We start from the raw sequence: 11,035 nt of genomic DNA, 5'->3' as shown, positions 1-11,035 counted from the left end.
ATGTGCAAGAGCAGCAGAGCATGCTTTTAGGACATGTGGGCTGATGCCGTCTGAACTGGTTGCAGAATCTGAGTTGAGGTTTGACAGCAAGCTCTCCACCTTGCCAGGAGAAAATGACACAGAGTCCAGGAAAAGCTGAGTGTGACTGGGTAAGGTGGGTACTGAAAGTAATGGGTTTGGGACACAAGATTTGGAAGCAAATACTGAGTTGTTTGATGAAAGTAGAAATGGGAGACCAGTCTAGAAGTTTGATAGCTGCTTGAAGTACTCCTCGTCAATGAAACTGTCTCGGTAACCCGTTGTGCTTTTGCGGCATGAAAGGAATGGTATTATAAATATATATCTCTACGAATAAATGTGTGTGTGTGTGTGTGTGTGTGTGTGTGTGTGTGTGTGTGTGTGTGTGTGTGTGTGTGTGTGTGTGTGTGTGTGTGTGTGTGTGTGTGTGTGTCATTGATTGGTATCTACATATGCGGGTTTCAGAATGTGGAATGGAGTCCTTCCAGGGTGGGCTCAAAGTATCCACCTTCATTTCTGTAAGGGGTCATGATTCATGGATAAAGCTCTGAAGTTTTTTTTGTTGTTCACAAAGTTTTGTGCTGAGGGCTCTCTTCAGGATCGCCACTGAGTCCCGGCCCGGAGAGCTTCCAACTATAGTTCATATTTAATAATAATATTGCCAGGGATGGTTTTTATATCACCTTGATCGTAGTTCTGGGGAGCTAATGGGGTGATGCGTCATCTGTCTGTCAACAAATACTTGCAACTTCTTCTCTGAAACTAAACATACAATTTCAGTGAAACTTCACCACATCCTTCATTACCCGTTATGTACCAAAGTTTGTTTACGACATTAAACAAAAATCCATAGGTATTTACTTTCTTCTCCGTTCCATATTTGTGGGTCGTCCATGCCTACAAGTGGTTCCCTGGTTATCTTATCCAGCCACTACTAGGTGAGCACCCAGGGGTATTGCCCCTATGTTTAATATCTCTGTGAGGTTCTTTGTCATTATTCCTGTAGCTACAACTCTCACTGGTACAACTTTGGCAATATTGAACTTCCAGGATATTTTCATTTCATTCTTGAGGTCTTGGTATTTGGTCATTTTCTTGATTTCTGCATCGTATAGTCCAAAATCACTGGTATTAACACCTCAATTAGCAATGCCTTCTTCTCTTCTTTGTACCTAATTAAAATATCTGGTCACAATGCTATGTTTTCAATGTTCACGCTCGATGGGATCATTAGGTCGTACATGCTCGGTCGGCACTTCCAAGTTTTCATTGATTGCTTTTGGTTCATGTTGCCACAAATTTTCTGGAACTGGGATATCAAAGTTTTTGCAGATGTGCCAACGGATTACTTAACAAACTCTGCTATGTTGTTGTGAGTGCAGCTGTTCTGACATGTATTTTTTTTTGTGTGTGTTCGGTCATTAAGCATAACATATAGTTCTCTTTACTAACCTCACCTCCACCCCTCACCCCTCTCTCTTTTTTTTTCCTCCCCTTACTCTCCCTCCCATCCCCTCCTCGCACCCCACCCTCCCACAGTGTATTGCAACATTTAGTGAAGCATCGCTTGACCTTCCAAGCTTCCCCTCCCTCCTCCCTCTGTCCTCTCCCTCCCTTCCCTCCATCCTCTCCCCTCCCTGTCTTCTCTCCCTCTCCTCCCTGCCTCCTCTCTCTCCCTCCTCTCTCTACCCTCCCTGCCTCCTCTCTCTCACTCCCCTGCCTCCTCTCTCTCCCTCCTCTCTTCACCCTCCCTGCCTCCTCTCTCTCTTGCTCTCCTGCCTCCTCTCTTCACCCTCCCTGCCTCCTCTCTCTCTCTTGCTCTCCTGCCTCCTCTCTTCACCCTCCCTGCCTCCTCTCACCCCCCCCCATTAATACCCCCGTTGGTAAAGTGACGGGTTGTATTTGGTCGTGCTGAGTAAGTTGAACATGAATCTTACAAATGTTCAGGTATCTTACAAATAGTGTAGGCATTAAGCATCAATGTCTGAGTCATCACCACCATGGGCATCTTCCAAAAAAGACCGTTCTGTTGTCGTGGTGTTTGTGTTGGTACAATGCTCACAGCCACATAGTTTAGTGGATGAAAGACTGCTGGAAAGACATATATGCAATAAGAAATGCTCTTCCTGCCTATAAATGATGCATATTGGTGGTAGGATATGGCTTGACCTTCACCCAAACACCCAATTTTTATTCTTGCACTACCTTGGAGTTCCCTTCATATGCTTGTAAAGTTTCAGGCCACAACATTTCATGGTTTTGGAGTTATGGAGAAGATACACTGACACACACTGAAGACACATCGGAACACACTGACATTTATTAGTATAGATGTACTATGATAGTTTAATATATTGTTTTTATAAGTATGATAGTTGAATAGTTTATGTATTAGTTTATATATATGTATATATATATATATATATATATATATATATATATATATATATATATATATATATATATATATATATATATATATATATATATATATATATAAAACTGTATATATAGAACTATATATATATATATTTATATATATATTTATATATATATATATATATATATATATATATATATATATATATATATATATATATATATATATTTTGTAACGAATTTGGGAATTCGATTGCACACAACATACAGGTTCCTTTCGTCAGCTATGTCGCTAAGTGCTTGTTCCCAAGATAGCTCACTTTCATTGTTTAAATGTTCAGAAATCGATTGGATGCACTGCGGATCGATTTAATAGTTAGGGAACGAACAATGGAGACATCCCTCCCCCTCTTCTGCGAAGAGGAAGAACCATGCCGTCCCGTGACTCATGATGTCAACAACTCCCTCACACCCGTGGTTGAGCGGGGGTGATGGATCACGAGGGCATGAGTCACGCCGGGCGTGAAGGAGGGGGAGGGGGCGGAGAAGGATAAGAGGAGATCTTTTTCTTTTGTTCGGGGCAGAGTTGGAAGGGCAGATTTGGAGAAGGGAGTTGAGGGGAGTCGTTCAGCAGACCGTCATGTCCTGTTTGGCTTGGGTTAGGGTTAAGGCCTTTGGAAGCTTTTTGCTTCGGCTGGCTCAGTGGGCTTCGGCTGAGGCCTGGCTCAAGAGGATGCTTTTTGCTTTGATGGTTCCGTGAGCTTCGGCTTCTGTTCGGCTCGGGAGAGCTTTTTGCTTCGAGCTGCTTTGCTTGGAAGGAAGTTGAGGCGGTCGCTCGGCTCGAGCTGCAAGTGGTGGCTTCTTCTTCTTGGTTCGTGGAGCTCTTTGTTCTCCATTTTGGTTCCGGGCTTGGTGCGACTCATCGACCTCTTCGTGGAGGTGGTTCCTCGGGGAAGCGACGCATCGACGGGAAGGATCGGCGCCTTGTCTCACCAGCACGTGGTGAGAAGTGCGGGAGGTGGTTCCTCTGGGGAGCGACGCATCGACAGGAAGGATCGGCGCCTCGTCTCACCAACATGTGTTGAGAAGCGTGGGAGGTGGTTCCTCGGGGAAGCGACGCATCGACAGGAAGGATCGGCGCCTCGTCTCACCAGAACGTGTTGAGAAGCGCGGGACAATTCGCGGGAGCTCGGGAAGGATCGGCGCCTTGTCTCACCAGCACGTGTTGAGAAGCGCGGGAGGATTCGCGGGAGCTCGGGAAGGATCGCAGCTCATTGCGATTGGATCAAGCTCGCTCTCGCTGGAGCCCGCGTCCAAACAACTTGAAGACCACACAAGGTGGAGAGGTTCGAGATAGGTTCTGGGTTTCAGCTCACCTGTCCTCCGAGCTGCAGCTCGTTATTAAAGGCCTCTGCCACCATTTCTTGGGTGTGTGTGTGTGCGTACGTGTGTCCGTGGGCCCGTCTAATAAGTAGGAACTTCTGTTATGTGCAAGTGACTGTACATAATAAGTAGACGGTTGTAGGTATTTTGTCGTGCTTTTGTTGCTTGTATAATTGCATACGTGTTTTGTCTTGTTTAATTGCATACGTGCTTTATTATAATAAATGTCCTTATGTGAATGTAAACCTGTTCGTTGCGTCCATTCCCTAATTGAACTGCCCCGTCTTGCTCTCGGAATATAGTTGGTTTTTAAATAGCCGATAAATAGAATCGGGTCCGGTGAGGTCTGGCGATAATACCCGCTCGGTTATCCCAGAATGGAACGGACCGCTTAAGCGGTTCGTGTCCAAGCAGGCCTTCGCCGAGGTACGGTCCCTCGGTAGGTTACCCGCGCGGGTACTTAGGTATATAGATATTCGGCGATTGACCCTATTTCGCGCGGGTAGAATACGAACTGGGCCGTGGTGGGATTAAAAACCCACCCATGACTGGTTTCTGGCGTTGTTCCAGAAAGTCACAACTGGATTGTCCGTTCGGTGGGCGAAGCGACCACTCTTGGTTAGACGCGGTTGTTTGCACGCCGACGGGTGGGGAATCTACAACAATATATTGTTATATATATTGTTGCAATTCTGTAAAACTGCATGCCTCCGAGGCAATGGCACACAACATACAGAGATCCCTCGGTAGTTATTTCAATAGTATGTGTATTAGTTAGCACCTTCCATATGTGTAGTGCTCTGTTCTTCATTGCAAGGCCCACGAGCCACTGACGGCCCCTGGTGGCCTAAAGTGCGGCCCCTGATATACAACTGATAATACGCAATGTGAAAACACCCCATAATCCACCATAAATGCTATCGAATGGACCCAATGATTTCAAATGAGTCTTCCAACGCAAAGCATAAAAGTAACACAATTACATCATTGGATGGTAGGATACAAACTATTATGCTTGCATTGCAACCCAGTAAACCACAACAAAGAAAAGTATGTGTGGGCGGGGCCTAATAACAGCCATTACGGAGTCCTGCAGGTGGTGTGGTGGCTCTCGCACTGATGTCTCATCGGAAAAAGTGGCCCCCTCAAAAAATAGTGAAGATCACCGGTCTCGTGGGTAAATGGAAAGGATGCGTTACATCGGGCTCTTTTTGTAACGCCCTCAATCTTCAATCTTTGCACTTCTTCTTCCACTCCTTTGTCTCTTTTCACACAAAACATGCAAGCAAGCACGCACACAAACCAATAACGATGAAAGGAACCGAGAAAAGTGCACCGCCAGCACTTGATTTTTATATTCATGCCATTTTCCATTCAAAACTGCGTGTCAATTCTCAACTGCCGTCTAACCCCAGACCTTCATTCTGCTCACCATACTGTACCACACTCAGCACAACCACTTCACATGACTACCAAAAATACCCACAACAACTTACGTTTACATTTTCATTACAAACGCGACCGTTAGGGACAAACCTCGCCCTCCCCGGCGGAATGACTTCATTACAATAAATTTCCACCTCTTCGCCACAACACCACATGACAATCTCTTCACGACAAACACCACAAAGTACTCCTATTTCTCTGCAACCACTGCAACTGCCACTTATTCAAAGAATATTCGTTGCAGCCTTGAGGGACGTTGAGCAGACAAAGGTCAGGATATTACGGGACATAACTCGAAGTGCATCAACGCGAACGTGCGCTGGAGCTCGTTTGATAACTTCAGGTTGTGCGGGAATTTCCCTAAATTATGACATTAGAATGGAGGCCAGCACACAATCAGGGCCAGAGTACACTTCTGAAAATCATGGCCCCATGTTAAATTCGGAGCTCTGATACATGACCAGGTTGGCAAGCGACAGCCATTTTTCGCATTCAGGGCCTGGCAGGGCATGGCTGCGAATGCTATGGACCAATGAGGAAGCTTCACCAAGGGCTTCCTTTGATCCAACTTTTGGCTCCTCTTCTCACCCAGGGCTTATAAAAAGCATAAACGCAGCTCAGTTTTGTCAGAACGAGCCAGGGGCAGAGCTCGTCAGAATGGCCAGGATGGAGAACTCGCCAGACATCAGACCTCACCGGGAAAACAGGCGGCACAAGGGGAGCAAGTGTCAGTGCCAAACAAGGGGCACCACGAGTCAGTGTGATCAAGCATGGGATCACACACTACTGCTGCGAGTCAAGGCTGCTCTCATTCTATCGACGCACAGTTTGGCTGCATCCTGCAGCACCACGTGCACATCCAGATTGTCACAACATTACGATAGGGTCTTTTCTTTTATGCATATTTCTTCTACCATCTATCTGTCATCTCCTGTGGACGCAAAAGAGCAATCGACATGGGCAAGCCCGACCAAGAACATTGTTTTCAGAAGGACCCTGAGTGAACTCGAGAGTGAACTGCACTGATATGCACCTCATATTCTTCCTCTTACATCACGTTGCACCCCACATTCCATTACACTTGCACCTCTCACTCACGTACCCTAGTATTTCTCCCTCCTCCCCTTTCCTAAGCGTTTTGGGTTGTGCAGATCTGCCGACCACACAAGGTATTGAGAGGTCACTAATCCTCAACTGCCACTACCTCTCTGGGCTATTTATAATTATCCTGGGGTTTGTGTGTGTGTGATTGCACTGGTCATAACATAAGTTAAGACTGTTTAAGAATATTCGGGATAACTCTGCAATGTCTTCTTTTTTCGTGAATATTGTATGTCTTTTGCTGCACCTCACAAATTCCTTGCTTTCCCTGCTGTACATTTGCAATAAATCCAATACAGTGCCACATAATTTTCCTTGCTCTTGTTACCTCCACCATCGAAGGTGAAGGAGGTTATGTTTTCACCCCTTTCTGTGTTTGCTTGTCTTTTTGTTTGTTTGTGTGCAGGATATCTCAAAAAATTGTAGACGGATTGAAATGAAATTTTGTGGACAGGTTGGGTGTGTAACAAGAATGAACTGATTAGATTTTGGTGAAGATCCAGAACTGGTTCCGGCTACTAGAATTTTTAAAGTGATTCTTCACCATTGTGAGATTGGGTCAAAAATGATATATGGCATGATATTTCAAAAATTTATTGGTCCTGATATGTTCTCGTGGATCAGGCATTGTGTGGCGGTGGTATGTGCTCCACTGAGTGCCCTTCTAGTTTAAATAAATGTGCCTGTTAGAATTGTACCCAGCTCATTTTTGTCTTTTCTCCATTGGTTTAGCATGGCTTGCACCCTAGCTTAGCCGGGATGTTATTTCCCAAAATCTGTAATGGAGTCGGTGCGTACTTGGCAACTCTGCTCGTCCGCATCTGATATGGTAAGTACTTAAGTAATGCAAGTACGCATTGAGGCCATAATTCCATGATAAGGCGATCACGCGTTCCGAGGTAAATGGATGTCAGACGGAGGACCCTGGGTCATGTGGTCAAGTTATTGGCATTCACGGTCGATTAGCGACCCGCCTTGACACAAAGTTATTTGTGTGCAATGGCCTGCGATTCCCAGTGAGTCCGGAGAGGAACCAGGGACAGCCCCTCCCTCATGATTCCCCCACAACTCTGGGGCCACGACAGTATGTATGATAGTTCATGTATTGTTATACGTGTATGATAGTTTACGCATTGTTATATATTAGATGATAGTTTTTGTATTTTTTTTGTATGATAGTTTATGCATTGTCATATATTAGATGATACTTTTTGTATTGTTATATATTAGATGATAGTTGATGTATTGTTACATATTAGATGACAGTTTATGGACTCTTTTATATGTATGATAGTTCACCTCTTGTTATATGAGTATGATAGTTTATGTGGTGTTTTTTGTATGATAGTTTATGTATTGTTATATATTAGATGATTGTTAATGTATTGTTATATATTAGATGATAATTGATATATTGTTACACGTTAGATGACAGTATATGGACTCTTTTATATGTATGGTAGTTCATGTATTGTTATGTGAGTATGATTGTTTGTGTGGTGTTTTTTTGTATGAGAGTTTATGTATTGTTATATATTAGGTGACAGTTGATGTATTCATATGTATGTATGTATGTATGTGTATATATATATATATATATATATATATATATATATATATATATATATATATATATATATATATATATATATATATATATATATATTGTTGTGGTTGAGGAAATTCGCAAACCACCATTCAGGTCCCGTAGGTGAGATATCTGTAAGTACATGTGTAGTTAGCCCAAACCCGTTGTTTAGAGGGAATAAATGTGATTCATTCGGGCTGCGACCCTTTAAGATAGCCGTTTTTCTGTTCTATCTTTATTTTGAACCAACCATGTCTCAACCGCCATCACACAACAATCACCAACCGCAACACCGCTTCACAACAACAACAACGCCAACAGCCACGACCTTTACCTTCGCAACTCGCTCTCGCAACCATCGCATCACCGCCATTCCAAGCGTCGCCATGGCCATCACTGCCACTTTAGACCCTCAAACCACCTTTTCCTCTCCTCCTACTACCGCCATTCCCGCACCACTTGTGGGCACCGAGCGTCAGGCTGTCCTGGCCTCGTACGGGACGCGCGCTGAGCTGCGGGTGCAAAAAGCGGCCTTTCCGAGGAAAAGTCGGATCAGGAATGATACACGCCCACTTCCGATCCCTACAATCATTAAGCGCGGGGCGATTTGGCCCCGCCTCCAGGCGCGTCAGAGTAGAATCGATATATGCAAATTCTAGGATCAGGGGAGGTTCACGCCCACTTTTCCTCCGTCCAATAGGCGAGCATGGCTCCACCCCCGAACCCATCCTGATCCGGAAATTTGCATATGGTTTCTCCTGCCGCACTATAAAGCGCCGAGTGCGGGGCGAATTCAGTCAGTTTCTGTTTCGGGCTCGGGCGAGTTGGAGAGGTGTGGCGGCGGCAAAGTGTGGCAGCAGCAGTCAAGACGGGTCTGGAGGAGAGTCGGGGTTCGGAGTCTGTCGGGGAGCTGCAGAGAGGGGAAGCCGGGAACGCGGTCGAGGGCGCAGTGGAGTCACTCGTCGCGGGACCCAAGCAAGCCAGCTATCCTCTTTCCCCAGAGCATCAACAACCCCCCCCCTGTTTCCCCCCGTGCTGAGATAGTGCGAAAAGGGGGCTCCGTTCCCACCCCATTCCAAGCAGTGCCAATGAAACCTGCGGAGGAGCGCGGAGTCGGGGCACCGCCGCCATTTTGCGGCTCATCACAAGACGGGTAGGCTCCACGCGGTCTCGGCCCCAGGCCCGTCTGCCCTCTTGTCGTAGAGGGTGGCCCATTTTTCTTTTGCCGTTGAGTATATGTGTTGTCGGCGCAGTCTGTAAAGTAAAACTGTGTAAGTGTTGCCGTGTGTGTTTCTTTTACTAATTGTTGTGTTTCTTTTACATTTGCTTTTTGTGCATAATTGTTGTAATTGTATATGTGTGCTTCCGTTTGCCGCGGAATAAATGTGAGTAGGGTGAATATACTGGTTCTGGCTCACTTTTCCCCATGTAAATGAATGGGGGATTTTCAGCGATTCATATTTTTTTCCCTAAAAATAAACCCCCTTTTTATCCCAAGGTATATTTATTTGTCTCCCCTTTTAACCTGGGGACACTTTTTTTTTTTTCAAATAATCCATGCAATAAGATAAAGATTTGTTCAAGTACTAAAGTGGTAATGTGATTTGTTAAAGGTGATTCGAAAGAAATATCTGAAATGTCTAAGCCTCGGGACACTCTTTATCAAATAACCGATGCATATTGTTTAGCTCACTCATTGAACCTATAAAGATTTGTTCATTCTCAAATTCCTTCAATAGTTTAATTTTCTTTGCACAATAATCCCCATCTAAAATATTGAAAAACAAAACATTTGAATCTTTATATTTTTTAAGATACCCCTTTTGTGCCATTATGAAATGATAAACTTCTCTTAATGCTCTTGTTTGACCACCTCCTGAGCCACATATCATTTTGAGATTATAGTAAATTGTTTTTTCATTGTTCAATTGATAACCATCAAAGTTTTCAGTCCATTCAAGGATATTCATTTTTTTCTTTACATCCTCTAACTTACTACTTTTTAAATTGATTCGCTTATTTGTTTTATTTACCTTTGTTTTAGTTATTTTTTCAATAAGACTTATTTGATATTTTTCACATTCATTATGTTTTCCATTTATATACCAAGACTGAGATTTTCTCCACTCTTTAGTTTGATTAATACTTGGTTTGACCATTTATATATTGCAAAAAAACGCGGCGGTAGCCCTTAAAAAACCCTAACCCATCTTCCCATCGTTAAAACACAATCTATTCTATTCACTCTATCATACAATATCCATATGTAACACAATCTATTCCATTATCTAAAATAAATCTCTTATCATCAAAGGTTCCTCATGCCTTTTTATTTACTTCTTCACTATATATGTTATGTTTATAACTTCTTATTGTATTCATTTTCCTATATTCTTCTTTATTATTCATCAAACAATTATAATAATTTCTAAAAGTTATTGATTTCTTTATTACATATTTCTTTATTCCCTTTAACCTCTTATCAATCTGATCACCATACTTATAAGCATATGCCTTTGCTCTCAATCCAATAAACTCACTCATTACTTTTCCACCCAACTCATCTTTAAACTTACCAATAACCTTTTCATACTTTTTGGAAAATAACTCACTCTTCTTGCTGAAATTACTTGTATCATATACTCCAATATTTTTCTTCATATCTTTATAAACATCATCAGTTTTTATATCTAGGATAAAACTATCAGTGTCCATATACAACAATGAAACATTTTCACCATACTCTTTCTTTAAGTCATTATACAAATAATCATACATCAATATCTTTGATAAATCAAGAACTGCTGTTCCAATATAAATTGGTTTATCCATTACAATACTTTCCTTTTTCATATGAATTGCAGAAAAGTTCTCTGAAAAAACCTCTTATCTCTCAAAACTTGGTTTATTTATCAATCTCGAAGCTTCTTTCCAAGATGTTGCGAATCTAATGTTTTGCCTGTTTCTAACATTTTCCATAGTCTTTCCAAATACAGCATTATTCAATAATTTATAAAAGTCCCCTTCAAATTTTACTTTTGTATTTGCTCTCATATCTGTATTGAATTGAATATACTTTTTCACCCAAGGACTTTGTTTAAATTTTTAAACTCTATGAAT

The sequence above is a fragment of the Eptatretus burgeri genome, chromosome 13 (genome assembly GCF_056783735.1).
Source record: "Eptatretus burgeri isolate ZD-2024b chromosome 13, Ebu_testis_v1, whole genome shotgun sequence".
NCBI lineage: Eukaryota > Metazoa > Chordata > Myxini > Myxiniformes > Myxinidae > Eptatretus > Eptatretus burgeri.
The sequence above is the reverse complement of the archived record's forward strand: the minus strand, read 5'-3'. Positions refer to the sequence as shown.